This window comes from Peromyscus eremicus, chromosome 3, assembly GCF_949786415.1.
Source record: "Peromyscus eremicus chromosome 3, PerEre_H2_v1, whole genome shotgun sequence".
NCBI lineage: Eukaryota > Metazoa > Chordata > Mammalia > Rodentia > Cricetidae > Peromyscus > Peromyscus eremicus.
Window position 1 is genome coordinate 3,214,212 of NC_081418.1, and position 19,418 is coordinate 3,233,629.

A 19,418-nucleotide genomic window follows, 5' to 3' on the forward strand; every position below is an offset into this window, starting at 1 on the left:
AGGTTGGAATGTTACAGACCCAGGGTCAGTCATCTCAGGCTATATTCAGCCTCTAAATAGGCACTTACTGCCCACCTCTGAGTATGAGCTCATCTCCCAGTTAACTTCCACCAAGCCAGAAGCTAAGAGTGTCATCTGATAGTGTCTCCAGGGAATAGCAGAGGTTGCCTTGCTGTGACCTACCTGCTTCCTGATGCTCCCATCAATGTGTATGAAAATGTTTTGATATATGACTTCTTTTGTTGTTACTATAAAAACCATAAAATTGTTACTTTGTTAAAGCACGGAATTGGGGTGGGGTGGGGGTAGAGAGAAGACCCTGGTTAGGAGTGATCTGCTCTAGCAGAGGACCTGAGTTCAGTTCCCAGCACCACATGGTGACTCACAGCCATTCCTAACTCCAGGTCCAGGGACCTGATGTCTCTTCATCTGCAAGTATTGTGTGCATGTGGTGCACATACGTGTACTCAGGCACACAGACATATACACAAAAAAATAAATATTTCTTAAAACATGGGATTTGAGGTAACCTAAATTTGTCTTCCTGGGCCATAGTCATTCTCATTTTGTTTCAGTGTAAACTCTTTCCTTCTCTTGGGAGTGGGAACTGTTTTTCACATCGATGCCCTCACTTCCTCTTCTTTTTTAAATAGTTTTTTGATTATAGAAGAGAGCCCACATCACTGGCATCAAATGAATCTTGCTATCACAAATTCTAATCTAATTATTTTCATCAGAAACTTGGATCAGAAAGTTCAACTAACTCAGGGTGTTATATTTATGGAAATTAGCTGTTAACATACATTAAATGTTGGGTGTTTCATGAGATAGGGTTTAAGGGTGGCTTACTTTGCCAGGAGTGGGGCTAGCTCGCTCATATGCAAATGTTCCATTCTGAGCAGTGTATACCCATGTTTGTTAACTTTCCTGCTGCTTTCTGTGAGCACAGGGACCAGTTTATCACCGTCCCCAGCACTTATACAGAGCACTGTCCAGTACACTTCAGGCTCAGGACATCCTTACCAAAGTAATGAGCGGATTAAAGGAGAACCACCCTACACATAACGTCATTGCAATCAAAGCTAAGCAACTAACCTGCTTTCAGCATCGTGGGGCTGAAAATCCCTACGTAATATGATAGGTAGCATTAAATTCAAATAGGAAAATGTAATATAAAACGTTAACTCTTCTTTTGAAACACACACACACAAATCTTCAGGGCTCTAGTAGGAAGTTTTCTTTTCTGTTCTTGTGCTGGTCTCCTACCATCTTTTTAATAAAATAACTTGGCTGGAGCTGTAGCGTGGAGGCAGAGCATTTGCTTTGCACATGCACATGCACGATGCTCTGGGTTCAGACCCCAGTATTAAAAGGGGCAGGGCTCAAGAGGAAAAAGGTCATGCTAGATCTGGAGCTGCGAGGAAGGACCACCCACTCCCCACATGAGCAGCAGGAAAGCCTGATAAACAGCTCAGGGTCTCCTTTGGGCGTCAGCTGCCGCCTTGACAAGCCAGGGAAGCTTTCAGAACTACATAAGTGGTTTTCAAGGACTCGGCTTCCCAGGGAGAATCCGTGTTTCCAGATGTGAAGGACATCTGAATGAGTGGGAGCAAGAGCCACTGGATCATGCCATTACTGTACTCCTTTCCAGAACCTAGGGACTGTTAACACCTGGGGACCCTGAGTGTGCTGCGGTTTTCAGTCACTTTTGATCTGGAAGGTCATTTCTACACTCAGTACATGTCACCAAGCTATACATGCCTCGAATGGCTATTAGGAAAAGCTTTTCTTTTTTTTCTTTCATTTCTATTTTTTATTTTTTTAGATTTGCTTATTTCTGGACCAGAGAGATGGCTCAGAAGTTAAGAGCACTAGCTCTTCCTGAGGTCCCGAGTTCAGTTCCCAGCAACCACATGATGGCCATCACAACCATTTATAATGGCATCTGATGCCCTCTGCTGGTGTGCATGAAGACAGAGCACACATGTACATAAAATACATTAATAAATAAATCTTTGGGGGGAAAACCCACAAATGTGTGCCTCAATGCCCAGCTTTTGTAGAAAAAGTTTGCTTATTTTTATTTTATGTGTATTAGTGTTTTGCCTACATATATGTATGTATACTATAGGTATGACAGGTACCTAGGGGGCTAGAAGGGGGCATCAGTTCTCCTGGGACTGGAGTTACAGACATCTGAGAAGCTATATATGTGCTGAGAACCGAAACCAAGTCCTCTGCAGGAGCAGCTAAGTGCTATTAACCACTCAGCCATCCCTCATTAGGAGAATGTTGGTAGTTTATTTTTTTAATCTCCAGAGGAGAATGCAAAATCATTTTTCATATTGTAATTTTAGATTTATTTGTTCCCCTATTACATGTCATCATGACAACCTGTCCAGCTGGAGGTCCTGAGACAGAGAAGAGAAATTCTTTGTATGTTGTTGAGACAGGATCTCATTATATAGCCCTGGCTGGTTTGGACCTTTGTGTAGACCAGGTTGCCCTTGAACTCAAGGAGATCTGCCTGCCTCTCCCCCACCTCTACCTATGAGCACTGAGATTAAACACTTGTGCCATGTCTTAGTTAGGATTTTTATCACTATGATAAACACCATGACCATAAACAATTTAGGGAGAAAGGTGTTTATTTCAGCTTACGGTTCCATAACACAGTCCATCACCAAGGAGAGTCAGGGCAGACACCAAGGCAGGACCTGATGCAGAGGCCATGGAAGGGCTATAAACTGGCTTGCATCCTCTTGGCTTGTTCAGTTCTCTTTTTTACATCACACAGGACCACATGCCCAGGCAGGGATAGAACCGCTCACAATGGACTGGCCCCACCCACCCCAGTCATTAAACAAGACAATACCCCACCGACTTGCTCACAGGCCAATCTTATGAAGACATTGTCTCAATTAAGATTCCCTCTTCCCAGCCATGTCTAGGTTTGTGTCAAGCTGGCAAAAACCAGCCACCACATGGCATCACTCACAAGAGAGAGATTGTAACTGTAAATCATCTTTGATTTTGTTCTTGAAGTAGATATTTGAGTTTCCCAATGTAGTTCAGTAGTAGAGTGTATGTCCATGATACACAAGGCCCTGGGTTCAACCCCAGTCCCAGAAGAAAGAAAACAAGAATACTGGAGAAATGTTATGAAATGGGAATTTGTGAGAAAATAACTATCTCCATGTCATAAAATTAGTGTTTTGTTTTCTTTTTGTTTGTTTTGTGTGTTTGGGGAGATTATACCCAGGGCCTTGTATAGCATGAATCTTAAAAGTTCTTATTAATTAAAACAAACCTGAAGCCAGGTATTGTGGTGAATGCTGGAAGATCAGAGAAGCAGAACAAGCCGCATCTTCCTCACCTCATCAATTCCTCAGCTGATCCTGTTTCCTCAGACTGGAAGCCTCTCAGTCCTCATCCAGAATGAATCTCAGCTGAACTGTGCTGCTCAGAGTCTAAAAGCTTAACCAGCCAAATGCTGCTAGTTTCTGATTTTCACTCCTTATATATCTTTCTGCTTTCTGCCATCACTCCCTGAGATTAAAGGCTCACTTCTTGGGATTAAAGGCATGAGTCACCATGCCTGGCTGTTTCCAATGTGACCTTGAATTCACAGAAATCCAGAGGGATTTCTGCCTCTGGAATGCTAGGATTAAAGGCGTGCCCTACCACTGCCTATCCTCTATGTTTAATATTGTGGCTGTCTTGTTCTCTGACCCCAGATAAGTTTATTAGCATGAACAATATTTTGGGGAACACCATACCACCACATTTCCCCTTTTTTTGTCTAAAATTTTAAAAAAAGCTTATAACTAATACAAGAAAAATTATATCTAGTAAGTATATACAATATACACAGTCAAGATTACATTAAAAATGTCTACTCCATTAACATTTGACAGATTCAGAAAAAAAAACTCCGTTAATATATAACAATGTCCAGTCTAGTAACATTTGATAAACTCAAAAAAATTTCATTACTTATCCTATTTAAAACAAGTAGTTTTTTTTAAAAGTAGATTCCATAATCTCCCTTTTTATCTTATCATATCCATATTCTCTCTTTTTTCTTTTCATAATAGATTCAATAATCTACCTTTTGTCATTTTTATATCTTCCCCTTTTTCTTTTTAGAGTAGATTCAATATCTACCCATTTATCCTATTATTTCTTTATCTTTTTTCCTCAGAGTAGAGTCAATGTTCTACCTCATATCTATATTCTCTTCTTTCTTTTTCCTTTTTTTAAAATAAAACCTCTGAATCTAATCTCCATGTTCAGCTTTTTTCCTGACCATTAACAATTAACAACTTGTAACCAACCATTGTAAACAATGACAATATCCAAAACTCATTAAATGACCAAAAAGCCTCCCATCCCACCTCTTGGGAATGTGGGCGCCATTTTCTTAAAATTACTTCCTGCTTTCTGGGGGTGAAGACATCTTTAGGGAATCCTGAAAAGAAATTTTTGGGTTAATTGTCAAGTCCTGTATGATTTGTCCAGTTGCTGCATAATGAGAAAGTGCAGGGCTTGTTTCAAGTCCTTGATCAAGTAGTCTGTCAGGCTGGATCATCTCAGCTAGCCATCTCAAAATTGTCCTGAGTAGTTAGTAGTCCAAAGTCGATATTTTGGTGGTGTTAATCAGCTTAATGGCTTTACCATAGTCCATGTGGATTCATCTTTGTGGGGTCCCGTCATCCTTTTGAAGATTTCAAATTTGCCGTTAGGTGTGGTCATGGTTCCCTGCAGACATTTTGTGTGTGTGTCCTGCCTCCTTCAGTAAATCCAACCAGTGTGCTTCACCACAACTGGCTGAGGGTAGCTCAGACCTGAGCTGGGGCCCACAAGGCCACAGGCAAGAGACTTTTTCGTGAATTCGTACCACGAATGTTGGGTGCCAGTTCTGCTTACCAAAAGTGGCCCACTAGGCACTCACATTCCACGCCCACCTCCACACCAGCGAGCCGGGCTTCTTACCCATTTAAAGTTTGAGAATAGGTTGAGATCATTTCGGCCCCAAGACCTCTAATCATTTGCTTTACTGGATAAAACTGCGTATGAGCGTCGGCATCGGGCGCCTTAACCTGGCATTTGCAGCCTTGGGCAAACGCCTTATCACTGGCTATCTGTTCCCACTCATATTGATACATTTTTATTTATTGTGTGCATGTATATACACATGTGTGTAGGTTAGAGGACAGTTTGCTGGAGTTGGTTCTTTCTTTCCACCATGTGGAGCCCTGGACTGGAACTAAGGCACAGTGCCAAGAGCCTTTACCCACTGAGCAATGTCCCTGGCTCCTCCAAGTCCTTTTGTATTATATATTTTGAGACAGGTCACACTGTTCCCATGCTGGCGCGCACTCACTCTGTAGTTCAGGCAGGTCCTGGACTTGCCATCTACATGTCTATGCCCCAAGTACCTGGGATCACAGGCCTGCACTACCAGCCTGGTGAAAATTCAGATTTCAAAAGTAAGGAAGAAGTACAAGAATTATAATGATGCTGGGTGTATTGGCACAGATTTAGCTTTTAATCCCACACTCAGGGAGCAGAGGCAGGCAGATTTCAAAGGCAGCCAGATCTACATAGTGAGAACCTGTCTAAAACAAACAAACAAAATTGTAATACTACCATTAGGGTTATTAGTAAAGAATTTTCACATGACTGTTATGTCTGAACTTTAAGTTTTTTTTGACAGGTGGGGGTGAGTGCATGCCATATGTCTGCAGGTGTCCATAGGGGCCAGAAGAGGGTGTTGGAAGACCTGGAGTTGGAATTATAGGTGGTTGTAAATCACCCAATATGGGTACAGGGAACCAAACTCCAATCCTCTGGAAAGCTGCAAGCATTGCTAACCATTGAACCATCCCTCTAGCCCTGAACTTAGGTTTCCATTTCAAGCTAGAACATAAACCCAATCAGCATTTTTCTATATTAATTTCTGAGGATCAAAGACATGAGCTGTGAGCACTCTAAGGGTAACAGACCAAGTGATGACTGTTACATCAGCTTTCGGTCATTAGCCAGTGTTGGATCTTTACTTCTGAGTGGAGCTCCTGCTGCACACCACTGCAACAAGGCTGACAAGCTAGGGCACTCAGGAAGGCTGGAGAGCCAGCAGCCTTTGCTTCTTCTGCCACAGTTCTTGGCTGTAAGTAGTAGAACCTAGTTTAAGCTAACATAACCAGTGGAGAATTTGCTGGAGAAGTATCAGCAGATTTCTAGTAGGCTGGAGAATGAGGCCAATGCCTAGAAACTGGCAAACACCCAGAACTCTCCAAAGAGCAGGAATCTAAGCCATGGCCTGAGAGAGATGAGTGTGTACCTGTTGGGGCCATTTTCAGCTTCTCTCTCAATCCTTCCAGATTGATACCTCTCAACAAATTCTTCAAAGACAGTCTGGTTGTCTTCAGCCTTTGGTAATCTTTGCATCTGAATGAATCTCCACCTCACAAGCATTGCAGGTCACTGAAGCCTGTTTTCAAGACCCCAGCACTAAATTCATATTTAATGTCATTTATTAAGTTGTTCATGGAGCAGTCTTTAAAGAAAAGGTGTGTAGAGCCTAGTGGTGATGACACACACCTTTAATCCCAGCACTTCGGAGGCAGAGGCAGGTAGATCTCTGCGTTTGGGGCCAACCTGGGCTACAGAACGAGTTCCAGTACAGCCAGGGCTACACAGAGAAACTCTGTCTCAAAAACAAAACAAAACAAAAAAACAAAAAAAAAAAACCAAGAAAGAAGAAAAGAAAGAAAGAGAAAGAAAGAGAGAGAGAAAGAAAGAAAGAAAGAAAGAAAGAAAGAAAGAAAGAAAGAAAGAAAGATAGAAAGAAAGAAAGAAAGGAAAAGATGTGCACATGAAGTCCTTTCTAATAACAACATTTAATGGATAACCAGCTACTGGATAGTCTGAACAAGTATGTAAAAATATCAGCTAAAACAGCAATACCAGAAACAAAGCCAAGTGAGATGCAGCATTTCTGCTTGGGGTCAGCTGGCTGGATCTTCCCTGCGCTGACACAGTCTTCACAGGGTGGTACTGAGCACATGTGTGAAGGGAGTGGAGCAATTGTTTTTGCTTTATTTGGCATTGAACAGGCATCAGTTGGGTGCTGTGTGATGTTCTGTATGGCAAATATGTTGCTCTGATTGGTTGGTAAATAAAACACTGATTGGCCAGTAGTCAGGCAGGAGGAAGTATAGGCGGGACAAGGAGGAGAGAATTCTGGGAAGTGGAAGGCTGAGTCAGAGACACTGCCAGCCGCCATGATGACAAACAGCATGTGAAGATGCCGGTAAGCCATGAGCCATGTGGCAAGGTATAGATTTATAGAAATGGATTAATTTAAGATGTAAGAACAGTTAGCAAGAAGCCTGGTACGGCCATACAGTTTGTAACCAATATAAGTCTCTGTGTTTACTTGGTCGGGTCTGAGTGGCTGTGGGACTGGTGGGTGAGAGAGATTTGTCCTGACTGTGGGCCAGGCAGGAAAACTCTAGCTACAAGTTGGAACAAACTGCACTTTTCAATTTACATGCCACGCTGTATAAAGAGAGAAGGAAGCTTGGAGAGTGTTCAGAAAAGAGCAGCAACTGACGAAAGGCTTATGGAACTGGAGCTCTGAGGACCAGCTAACAGAACTGGGCATGCGCAGTCAAATGCAAGGGGCTCAGGCATAATAGATGATTAACTGCATATGAAAAAATCCTTCCAAGTCTGAGGCTTAAGGTAAATAAAGAGTTAAATTATGGGATTAAAGAGTAAAAGAAAACCCATAAAATTTAGCAATGGGAAGTACAGACTAAGGATGTGGACCTTAAACTAAAAAGCACTTTGGAAACCTGTAGAGTTATAGTGTGAAATTCTGCCAAGAGTATTATTGGAACAATTGTATTCACTTTTATATTTAAACACAAAGAAATAATTTAGGAAATAAAGATGCTTCTGATAAATCCTCAGACCAACTGTGAATCAAAATCACGTTACAGGTGTGCTTTGGTGAAGCCTCCTGGTGGCTATGCTTCCTGCTTTGCTAGATTTTGGTTTTGATTTTTTTTTTTTCAAACAAGACATGTTATGGCAAGGCCATTATAGGAAGGAGCCAATGAAGCCTTTAGTTTCTTAATTTTAAGAAAATTTTTATTAGTTGGTTTAGAATTTCATACAATGCATTTAAATCATATTCATCCCCTCCCTCAACTCTCCACTGGACACAGGCTTTTAGGGCCACTGCAATTACAGCTGTAATGTAAAAACAATTGGTTTTCTTTTTTATATGTATTATTTTAATTTTTATTGAAAATATATTTTTTCACATACCATATTTTGATTATATTCTTTCCCCTCCCCCAGATACTCCCCACCCACTTCACTTCATGCTCTTTCTCTATCTCTGTCTTTCCCTCTCAAAAAAAAAAAAGAAAGAAAAAATAAGAAAGGCCAAAACAAACAAAGAGTAATAAAACGAAAACTACCCAAACAAACACAATACACATAAAAGAAAACATGGGAGTCTGTTTCATGTTGGCCTGGGCATGAGTCCTGCCCTGTAGTGTGTCAACCTCTAACCAAAATGACTCCCAAGTGACTAGAGCAATTCATCTACCTCATGCTATCATAGCACCCTAGGAACAGCTGTGCTCTTTCGTCTAATACCTTTTAGGGTACCCAGTCCCTACCAGCATCTGTGTCCTATTGGTTTCACTCATATGTAAAATGGGGCCTCAGGTAGAACTGGGAGTGGGCTCTGGGGTTTCTAAAGCCCACACTAGGCCCAGTCTCTCTCTCTGCCTGCTGCCTGCAGATCAGGATGTAAAGCTCTCAGCTACTGCTCCAGCACCATGCCTGTCTGCTTCCCTCCATGATGATCATGGACTAGTCCTCTAAAACTATAAGCAAGCTCCCACTTAATTGCTTTCTTTCATAGGAGTTGCCCTGGTGATGTGTCTCTTCATAGAAGTAGAACAGTGACTAAGATAGAAGATCATAATAATGTCCACATGGCTCTGTGAATACACAAAAGGCCATCGACTATGACTAAGTTACAGTAAAAGCGTGACTCCAGCTACAAGGTACAGCAGAAGACAAGCATGAGTTAAGAGCTGAAGGCCTCCAAGGGATGCCTACAGCAAAATCTGTGAGACACAGGAAGAGAAGCCGGATTAGGCTTTCACCTTTCCTAAGCAGTCTGGTGGAAATCAGGATCCCAGTAGGAGATAAGACAGAAATAGAGGACTCTAGAAGGCCAGGGAAGAAGAGCTGACTTACATGAGGAGAAAACATGCCATGTTTCTCCTTTGTCTGAGGCCCTGAGTCTGATTTCTGCCATCTGCTGTGTAGCTGGATCATTGATTCTATTCCAGACTGGAACCCATGGTGCCCTAGTTTGCTAAGAATAAGCTACCAGTACTTTGATCACTGGGGGACACTGATATCTCTGCCCCATTGGTGCCCTAAGTACAAGAGGGAAACAGTATAGCAAAGCAGATTCTGTGAATAAGAAAAGAGTGGGACCACCAACAAGAACTGAAGAATGGGACTGTATCCTCTTTGGTAAGGTTTTTCTACATTTTAACTGTATCATCTTTTCACAGGTGTGTGCTACCAGTCTATCCTCTTTGAGAAGGGTTTTCTCAAGGCCTCTGGCCTTGTCCTAGTTTCATATCTGTTGCTGTGTTAAAAAACATCCTGACAAAAAAGCAGCTGAGGGGAGAAAGGAGTTTATTTGACTTACAAGGTACAGCCCATTATTTGGAGGAAGTCAAAGCAGGGACTCTAGGTAGTTACAGCCACAGCCACAGTCAGAGCAGAGAGAAACAACTATACCCATGCTGCTGGCATGCTTGCTCTCTCTCAGCTAGCTTTCTTCACTCTAACCCATGAAATGGTTCCACCCATACTCAGTATGAAACTTCCATCCCAGCTCAGTCAAGACATAGACAGGGCCTACCAGCCAATCTCTGAAAGGAGGCTGTTGTTCCAGGTGATTTTAGATTGCAGGAAAGCTAACCATCACAAGCTTAATGCCCCCCTCTCAATAGGTTCTCAAGTGGCAAGAAGGGAATGGCCTGGAAGTGACTACAATCGAGGATGACCTTCACCCCTGGTCCTGTCGCCTTTACCTCCCCTGTGCCAGGATTTCAGGTCTGTACCACACTGAGCTCTTCTCTTTTGTCTCTTGACAATTTCTTTTGCAGAACAGAAAATCTCTGTTTTAATAAAGTACAGCTTAAAATTTTTCTTCCATGGACTGTGCTTTTTGTGTTGGCTCTCAGGTCCATGCCAAACCTTAGGCCATCTGGTTTTGCATTAAACATTTAGAGGTGTGTAACAGATTTCAGGTTACTTTTTCTAAAGTGTAAACAACTAAAAGGAAAGAACAGGAAAGGAAGAGTGAGATAGTACAGTGGGAAAAGGCAGTTGGTGTGTGAGCTTGACAGGCTGAGCTCAATCCCCAGTGGAAAGAGAATGGTAGCTCCCAAGAGTTATTCTTTGACCTTCACACATACCAACACACCTGCACGACAACACACACACACACACACACACACACACACATACTACTATAACTTAACAAAATGAGAAGAGAGGCCAGGTGTAGTGGCACATACACACACCCAGGTTTGGTTCCTAGTGCCTAAAATACAGCTCACCATTGCCTGTAACTTCAGTTTCAGGGGATCTGATGTCCTCTGTGGACACTACATGAATGAGTTGTACAGACATACATGCAGACAAAACACCCCCACACATAAATTTTTTTAAATCCAATTTAAAAAACAAACCTACACATTTCAAGAAGTCTGTACACAGGCTCTAAGATAGGAAAGAGCTGGAAATGTCTAAAGACGTTTCATGAGGAAAGAATTCTCTCTCTCTCTCTCTCTCTTTTTTTTTATTTGTTTTTGAGACAGGGTTTCTCTGTGTAACCACCCTAGCTGTCCTGAAACTCACTCTGTAGACCAGGCTGGCCTTAAACTAACAGAGATCTACCTGCCTCTGCCTTCTGAGTGCTGGGATTAGAGTCAGCCATTTTGTGTGAAAAATGTATGCTACATAATAGATGGCCCAGAGTTATTTGTGCATGAAAAACAGCTAATTTGGAGAAACACTCCTCTCTCTAAGCCATGTTAAAAATGGGATAGAGCCGGGCGGTGGTGGCGCACGCCTTTAATCCCAGCACTTGGGAGGCAGAGGCAGGCGGATCTCTGTGAGTTCGAGGCCAGCCTGGGCTACCAAGTGAGTCCCAGGAAAGGCACATAGCTACACAGAGAAACCCTGTCTCAAAAAAACCAAAAAAAAAAAAAAAAAAAAAAGGGATAGAGTCTAAGTAAACTAGGAAACAAACGACAGGTATAATGAGGGTGTTAGTATTCAGACCCTCCTCTGGGGACCCACCCAGCATCCTGGTGTTATCTTCTGTAAAGTCCTCTCTAAGAGAAAACCCCTCCCCCTCCTCCTCCTTCCTTCCTCTCCCTTTTTTCTCTCCCACCATGAGGCTGCATCCACCTCCACTTTTTCTCTCCCTCTCTCTCTTTCTCTCTCTTCCCTCTCCTTTCCCCCTTTACTAACAGAACTTTCCACGTGGATTCTATGTTTGCATGGTGTGAGTAATGCCACACCACCGTCCACCCTGAGTCTGCATGGCATGTCTCCCTCACCCTCCATGGGCACCTTGGCTCAAACCTGTCAAGGCCTCTCCAGCACCATTTTTCAAAGGAGGGAACAGGTGATAGGATCTAATTTAAATTTCATAAAGATTATTCACAATTGGGCTGGAGAGATGGCTCAGAAGTTAAGAGCACTGGCTGTTCTTCCAGAGGTCCTGAGTTCAATTCCCAGCAACCACATGGTGTCTCACAATCATCCATAATGAAATCTGGTGCGCTCTTCTGTTGTGCAGACAGAACACTGTACATAATAAATAAATCTTTATTTAAAAAAAGGATTATTCACAGTTGCTGAAGAACTGTCTGGTGAAGAGAAGACTGAGGAAGGGAAGGGAGTGAATCACTAAGTGACCGAGTGCTCAGGTAAAGGCCAGTGCCTCACTTTCTCGGCTGCTTCTCCACTTCAGCACGTAAGCAAAGCAGCAATGTCCAGTTTGCCTTCTTACCCCCAGGGCCCCAAGAAACCCTAACCCTAAACTAAGCCTGAAAAGAAAATCCCTATCCTTTGCCTAGGACTATAGTCAAGTCTGTGGGAAAAAGTTATTTCAAAGTTTCTCCTGAACCTTAAATAATTGAAGGGATTACCATCTTAAATGAAGTCATGAGAAGAATCGACATGATAACTAACTTGGGCTTACTGTTTAAAGGACAATAACATGGAGGGAAGGGGCAGAGAAGCAGTGTGGAGGTCCATTGTTTGTAACAAACTATCCCCACTAAGTATCTCTCTTACCGTTTCCTTTTGATTTATTGAAACAGGGTCTCACTATGTAGCCTACATTAAGATTTTATTTAGATTTTATTTAGATTTTATTCCTCCTGCCCTGGCTCCTAATCCCTCTGCTTTAAGCTCTTAAGAACTGGGATTTTGGAGTATCTCTATTGAAGAGCTTTTACAACAGAGACAAAAATCAAGGTAAATAGTTTTATTTTAGCACTCGAAGGAAAACTGGGTGTGGTGACACATTCTCATAGCCCAGCTCTCAGGAAGGAGAAGGAAAAGATCTCAATTTCTAGGCCAAACAAATAAAAAAAGACTATTAAGAGAATACAGGATAGGGGTGGAAGGTTGTTATAATGTTGTGTGCTTATAATCCTAGCCTCTGGAGGAGAAGACAGGAGGATTAGGAATAAAAGGTCATCAGCTACACAGCAAGTTCAAGGCCAGCCTGGGGTACATGAGACCCCAAATATATACAAATATCAAAATATAAAACAAAACACAAGCCAAGTTAAAAAAAAACACAGAATTTGAAATGAGAAGCATGATAACACATAATTATTATTACCCCAATTATGAAATGTATAGGTATAAATCTAACAAATTTGTATATAATCTTCTAAGAAAAATTACAATTTTCTTTCCTTTTTTTATTGATTTTTTTTGAGACAAAATTTCTCTGTGTAACAGTCCTAGCTATCCTGCAACTCACTTTGTAGACCAGGCTGGCCTTGAACTCACAGAGATCCGCCTGCCTCTACCTCCCAAGTGCTAGGATTAAAGGTGTGCACCACCACCACCCAGCCTGAAAAATTACAATTTTCTAATAAGATAATTAGAAGAATTAAATGAACAGATAGTCAGGGTTCATGCATAAGAAGGTTTAATATTGTTAGCTGTTCTTCATAACTTGATCTGTATATTCAGTACAACCCCAATTAAAATCCCAAAAATTACTCTGTGGATACTAATCCCAGCACTTGGAAGGCAGAAGCAGGAGGATCTCTATGAGTTAGAATCCAGCTTGGTCTACACAGTGAGTTCCAGGTCAACCAAGACTACAAAGTGATACTCTGGCTCAACAAACAAAAAAGAACAGATATAAAAGACTGGCACTACTTGACTTTAAGACTTTTGTAAAGCAGCTGGGTGGTGGTGGCATACACCTTTGATCCCAGCACTTGGGAGGCAGAGGTAGGTGGATCTCTGTGAGTTTGAGACCAGTCTGGGCTACAGAGTGAGTTTCAGGACAGGCTCCAAAACGAGCCTCAGAAATACAAAGTTAAGAATTCAGCTGACTATGGCAAAAGCTATTACCTAGAAGAGTTAAGAACTCTTCCAGAAGGTAAAGCCAAGACTCAAGGAGTCTTGGTAATATTGGCTTTTGAATATATTAGCTGTTTCCTGCAATACATTTCTTGTGTGCTTTGCGGCTTTCCCATTTAATTCTTTTCCTAAGAACTTCTAACAGTGTGGTTGATCATTCGTTGGGCACAATTTCCCCTATACAATTAGAGTATTTGGATAACATCCCCCAACTGTAATTTCAGGCCTTTCTGTAATTATCATCATTAGCAAATATCCATCCAGGACCATCTCTGGACAAAAGTATTTTATCTGAGATGCTTCCCAGACTTCCTAGGACAGACTGCAGATAGATAAGCATCCAGGCTATCTGTTAGTTCCCTAGATAAGGTAAAAACTTACACTGAGACAACTGCCCAGGCCAGGTGGATATGCAAATTAAGCTCAACCCTCCTTTTTCAAGTGTTATCTCTAGTTCTAAAGAACTCCCTTTAACAATTAACTCAGAACAAAAGGGCTTATACATACCAGGTACATCAAGCTGTGACACAGGTTGCCTAGCTACTGAGTATACTTCCCCTTCCCTGCCAGAAAATGGCTCAGCTGAGATAAGCTTGGACAGATATGGTACCAAAGGAAAAAAAGGGCAGTTTTATTTTCAGTCATGACTTAGTAACTTATAGAATCATAACATTTCACCTAACCACTTCTGAGAATATAATTTCAGCACATAAATTACCTTTTTCCATTAATTAACTGAATTTAGCCCTTAGTTGATTCAGTCCTCATTAGTCACTTCCCTTTTGGGTTGCTATGACAGCTGACAATTATTGCTCTTTGTGTGGATCTTATCACTCCTCCTTTTGACCCTGAAAAATTCAAGCCTGGTGACCTTGCCTTGGCCAGAGTATTGCTGATTACATGGGTATATAAATGAAAACCTCAGAGACTGGGGCAAAGAATTAAGATGAAGAAGAATTAAGTTAGGAAGAACTAGATGGGAAAAACTAAAACAAGGTATTAAGATAGAACTTAGAGAGAACAGCAGAAAAACATAGAGAAAATCAGGCAAGCAAGGAGCCAAATAGGACAGCAGAAAAGAAGCTGTGTAGTGAGAGAACTGACTGAAAAGAATAAAGTGAATGGACTAAAGAGTTTTTGTATGTAGATTCATTTGATATCCTTAAGATTAGATTCCTCAGCTGGTTGATAGATTCTTCCATGGGCCCTGGGAAAAGGATATTAAGGGGCTGGACCCTGATAGTCTTTAATAGATGATATGGTATTGGAGAAAGAAACCAATTGATGAATGGAGAGCATAGAAATAGACCCATCTCAGTACACTTAGTTGATAAAAACACTGAAGCAAAGGCAATACCATGGAAGAAAGAAAATATTCAGCAAGTGTCTATACACAGATCTTTGAACTCATGGTGATCTTGCCTGAGCTTCTAGGCATCAGTCATGCCTGGTCCTGCTTTACTCTAAAGCAGCTTGTATAACTAGTGTAGAACTTAGAATTTTATTTTCTTTGTCACGCACACACAGACATACACATACACACTTTGTGTGCAATAGTTTTATGAGTTCAGAATCATCATTTAGCTTATCACTGTATACTTAAAAGTTTAGTATAACTACTACAACATAATAAGGGCTCAATAAATATTTAAAAGCATTTTTTTTCTAGTTTTTTTGAGATAGGTTTTTCTCTCTGCAGTTCTGGCTGTCCTGGAACTTGCTCTGTAGACCAGGCTGGCCTTAGTTAGACTCATAGAGATCTGCCTGCATCTGCCTCCCAAGTGCTGAGATTAAAGGAGTGTGCCACCACCACCCGGCCGGAATAGTTTTCTTTAATCTTGAAGATCATGTAGGTAGAACAGAGCATGTCTTACCTACAGTTATCACCACATTGATGATAAATAGTTCATAGTAGTAATGAGTCTGCTGGGAGGACCTTGTTTATAGCATGGCTGAATAAAGGCAAGAGTCAGGGAGAGCAAGAAAGAAAACAAAATGCCTTGTTGACAATTTAACTGCCAACTTTCTGGAGGCTGAAGTCTAAGATCAGAGTACTAGTATGGCAGGATTCTGGTGAAGGTTCTCTTCAGTGAATTGCTGCCTTCTTATATACTCACATGGGAAAAAGAGCAAGCCAGCTCTCTGGTCTTTTCCTGTAGTGGTATTAATTCCATTCACAAGGGCTCCACCGTTACGGGCCAAATACCTCTCTAAGATTCCACTTTCAGAGTGACCTGCCTGGCAGCTGGACCACCTCACTCCCTGGACCCTGTTCCCCTAAGACTCATTCGCTGCCCAAGCCTTCCCACCTCATCACTAGCACTGCTGCTAGGTCCTGCCCCCAACTCCAGTGGAATTCCTTCCACTGCTCAGTGCAGACCACACCAGTCTCAGGAGGGATGTCAGAGGCTCAGATACAGACTGTACCAATTGGAACAAGAGGTACAGACCATAGAAGCCAGAAATACACCCCACACCAGTTAGCAGAACAGAGACCCCCTGCTGCACCACAGGCCAAGCTAAGCACCAGAAGGCCAACTCCCAATTTAAATAGAAATGCTCTACTAGAGCAGAGGTCACACTGGCCACTAGAAATCTAGGCCACAAAGACTAGAAGACCAAAGAGGAAACAGAAACCAAGGAACAAAACACCCATCCAACAAAGACAAATGCAGAAATCAGGACCTAGACCTATAACTATTCCAAAACCAGATACCTAAATGCCAGTGTAAGAACACAATAAACAATAAGGCAATATGGCACCACCAGATCCCAGCTACCCTACAACAGCAAGCCCTGAATATTCCAAGGCAGCTGAAGCACAAGGTAATGACCTTAAAAATAACTTTATGAAGGTGACAGAGGTCCTTAAAGAGGAAATGGAAGGTGACTTCTCAGAAAATTGGGAATCAATCTACCTCAAGACCCAATGATACCATTCTTAGGCATATACCCAAGGCATGCTCAATCATACCACAAGAACACTTGCTCAACTATGTTTATAGCAGCACTATTCATTGTAGCCAGAATGTGGAAACAACCTAGATGCCCCACAACTGAAGAATGGATAAAGAAAATACGATACATATACACAATGGAGTATTACTCAGCTGTAAAAAAAATGACATCATGAAATTTGCAGGCAAATGGGATAAAATTAGAAAATATCATCCTGAATGAGGTAACTTAGACTCATAAAGACAAACATGGTGTGTACTCACTCATAAGTGGATACTATATGTAAAGCAAAGGATAACCAGACTACAACCCACAGCTCCAGAGAAGCCAGATAACAAGGAGGACTCTAAGAGGGACACATGGATCACCCTGGGAAGGGGAAATAGATGAGATCTCTGAAGTAAACTGGGGGTGATGAGGAACAATAGAGGGGGAGGGGATGAGGGATGAGAACATGAGGGAACAGATTGGTAGAGCTAGGGGAGGGAAGGAATGGGAGAACAATGAAAGTGATATCTTGATAGAGGGCAACATTATAGGGTTAGGGAGAAATCCAGGGCTAGAGAAATTCCCGGGAATCCACAACAATGACCTCAGTTTAGACTACTAGCAATAATGGAGAGAGTGCCTAAACTGGCCTACCCTAATAATCAGATTGATGAGTACCCTGTCATCATAGAGCCTTCATCCAGTAACTGATGGAAGCAGATGTGGAGATCCACAGCCATGCACCAGGCCGAGCTGTGGGAATCTAGTCAAAGAGAGGGAAGAGGGATTGTATGAACAAGGAGGGGTCAAGATCATGATGAGGAAATCTATAGAGACAACTGAACTAAGCTTGTGGAAACTCACAAACTTTAGAACGACAGCTCTGGAGCTTGTTTGGGACAAAACTAGGCCCTCTGCATATGGAAGACAGTTGTGTAGCTGGGTCTGTTTGAGGGGCCCCTGACAGTGGGATCAGGATCTATTCCTGGTGTATGAGCTGATGTTGTGGAGCCCATTCCCTATGGTGGGATGCCTTGCACAGCCTTGATTTAGGAGAGAGGGGCTTGGTTCTGTCTCAACTGAACGTACCAGGCTTTGTTGACTCCCCATGGGAGGAAACCTTACCCTTTTGGAGGAGGGGATGGGGGAGACTGGGGGGGATAGGGAGGAAGGTTGAGAGGAGAATTTGTATTGGTATGTAAAATGAATTAAAAAATTTCTTAAAAAAAAAAGAGGAAATGAAAAACTCTCTCAAAGAAATTGAGGAAAAGACAACAACAAACTGGAAAAAATCAATAAATCTCTTAAAGAATGTCAAGAAAATAAAAAAAAGAGATGAAGGAAATTATTTAAGACCTGAAAATCAAAATAGAAGCAATGAGAAAATACAAACTGGGGGAATTCTGGAAACAGGAAATCTGGGTAAGCAACAGGCACTACAGACTCAAGCATCACCAACAGAATACAAGAGATGAAAGAGAGAATCTCAGGTGTTGAAGATACAATAGAAGAAATAGATTCATAGCTCAAAAAAAATGTTAAACTAAAAAACTTCTAACACAAGACATCCAAGAAATCTAGTACACTATGAGAAGACAAAATATAAGATTAATATGAATAGAAGAATAAGAATCCTAGCTTAAAAGTCCAGAGAATATATTTAACAAAATCATAGAAGAAATTTTTCCCAATCTAATGAAGGACATGCCTATAGAGGTACAAGAAGCCTACAAAACATCGAATAGATTGGACCATAAAAGAAAATTCCCTCACTGCATAATAATCAAAACACTGCATATACAGAAAAAGAACAAATATCAAAAATGGCAAGAGAAAAAGGCCAAGTAACATATAAAGGCCGACCTATTAGAATCACATCTGACTTCTCAATGGAGACACTAAAATCCAGAAAGGCCTGGACTAATGTCTTACAGACTCTAGGAGAACATGGAAGCCAGCCCAGACTACTATACCCAGCAAAACTGTCAATCATCATAGATGGAAAAAACAAGATATTTCTTGACAAAGTCAAATTTAAACAATATCGATATACAAATCAAGCCCTACAGAAGATAATAGAAAGAAAACTCCAACTCAAGGAAGTTAACTACACCCACAAAACACAGGCAACAGATAACCCCAAACCAGAAAAACCCAAAGAAGGGAAATACACACACACACCCTACCACCACCACCATCAACAAAATAACAGGAATTAACAATCATTGGTCATAATATCTCTCCGTATAAATGGACTCAATTTCCCAATAAATAGACACATACTAACATAATGGATACTAAAACAGGATCCTGCATGTGGGCTTTTCTTTCCTCCCTGCCAGTCCCAAATAACCAACACAGAGACTTAATATTAATTATAAATGCTTGGCCAATAGCTCAGGCATGTTATTAGATAACTCTTACATTTTAAATTAACCCATATTTCTTATCTACTCTCTGCCACATGGCAGTACCTTCTTTCAACAAAGGACATTCATCTTGCTTACCTCTGCTTTTAATTGCCACTGCTCTGACTCCACTCTTCTTCTTCCCAGCATGCTCTCTGCCTTAAAAATCCTGCCCAACTATTGGTCAATTGGCTTTTTATTAACAATGAGAGTAACACATTTTCACAGTGTGCAGAAAGATTATTCCATAGCAGAAACCATCCTTCTACTGCATACAAGAAACACATCTCAACATCAAAGACAGACATTACCTCAGAGTAAAGA